The 1,646-nt window shown below is 50.9% G+C and overlaps 1 protein-coding gene across 1 annotated transcript in view; it reads left to right on the top strand.

The window, feature by feature from the left end:
* Window positions 1-798: 798 nt before the first annotated feature.
* LOC132446790 (myozenin-2-like) overlaps window positions 799-1,646 on the top strand; it is a 9,662-nt gene continuing 8,814 nt past the window's right edge. The window contains exon 1 of the mRNA XM_060037249.1: window positions 799-985. The gene's annotated coding sequence lies outside the window, so the exon portion shown is untranslated. The remainder of the gene's footprint in view (window positions 986-1,646) is intronic.

Here is a 1,646-nt window from a genome sequence, read left to right as displayed (position 1 = left end):
CACAGTTTCAATCCATGTACGATTGGATGAACCCCTTAGCCAGCAGTGGCCATAAAAGTAATATAGATGTATTAGACTGTAATTAGTCCATCATTTGATTTATATTAAATACGGGCCAGGAGGAGGCCTTGAGACCGTCTCCAGCGCCATTTTCAGTCTCTTCTCCCTCTTACTTCTGGGTATCCAGCCTATTTAATTTCGCTTCATTTTTTAAAAGGTCTTCCATCACCGTAATTCAGTCTACCTTGCAGACAGGTGTGGGTTGCCAGGGCAACCGGCCGTGCGTCATGTGTGGGGGAGCAGATCAGGGCCTCAGGTACTCGCGCTCCGTCTCACCGGCTACGTCCCTGGACCTATAGATAGCAGAGGCGTCGGTCATACTAACCCACCCACCCCTGAACTCTGAACCACCCCCACCCCTTCTACCTTCGACGCAACCCCGTCAACCCCCACCCACACTCCCGCACCTCCTTACCGGGAGGAGACCAGCCACCCTTGTGTGTGTGTGTGTGTGTGTGTGTGTGTGTGTGTGTGTGTGTGCGCGTGTGTGTGTGTGTGTGTGTGCGTGTGTGTGCGTGTGTGTGTGTGTGTGTGTGTGCGTGTGTGTGTGTGTGTGTGCTTGTGTGTGTGTGTGCTTGTATGTGTGTGCACAGTGTGGGTGTGTATGCTTGAGTGTGTGGGTGCACAACCACCCACCTCCCCCCAACCGACCACCGACTCCCACACCACCCCACCCATCCCCCCACCCCCACCCCCACCCCCACCCCCACCCCCACCCCCACCCCCAACCCCACCCCAGTTGGCAGCACTCTGTCCCTAACGCTGTGGCAGTCCCAACGATAGGGTTTCACTCTCTCCGGGCCCTAGGAGAGCTCAGTCGGTGACAGTCGGGGAATAGAGTGACCTTACCTGGGGGACTACTTTGTGGACCTTTAAACCCAACACACCGGCTTACCTCCAGGATACAGGATACCGCACTCAGCAGGTAATAGCGCGGTGTGTGCGTGTGTGTATGTGTTTGGTGTGTGTGTGTGTGTGTGTGCCTGTGTGGTGTGACGTTGTGATGGGTGATAATGACCCCCACCTAGCCAGCGGTCGTATATAATAACCACACCTCATCTTATAAAAAGATGACACCAACGTTTGTGGATTATTATGGCAACGGCAGGCGGGAAACCGACGGCCAAATAATTGAGGTTCTTCCGTGAGCACGAGAGCCCTAAGAATTTGTTCTCCAAAATGAGGTCGAGGCTATTCCTGTGTCTGTTAAGTGCTGGCATATGTTCGTTCTACGGAAGCCCAAAGTCAAAGTCAGATCATATTCAAGGTGGTTTATGTCACTCGATAGCTTTATGAATGAAAGAAAGAGCGGCGGTTACGGAAGCTGCCGCTGGTGCGATACGTAGGCCTAAGCGTTTTACAACATTTTACGATATCAGATTTGTTGTTGGTATTATTATGGAGTGATTGTATATATTTGTGTTAACACCAAACACTTGCAGCTTCCCCAGCAAATACATAATAACTACAATGGAATAAACATTTCTTGAAATTTTCACCGAAAAGTTCTTGCCACCTTACCTCTTCTCCCTGGTTCATATGTCGTGGTTAGTATGGAATGCAGCCCGGACAAAATTACAGACAGT

Source organism: Gadus macrocephalus, chromosome 18 (genome assembly GCF_031168955.1).
Source record: "Gadus macrocephalus chromosome 18, ASM3116895v1".
Lineage (NCBI taxonomy): Eukaryota > Metazoa > Chordata > Actinopteri > Gadiformes > Gadidae > Gadus > Gadus macrocephalus.
This window is presented reverse-complemented; position numbering and strand designations above follow the sequence as displayed.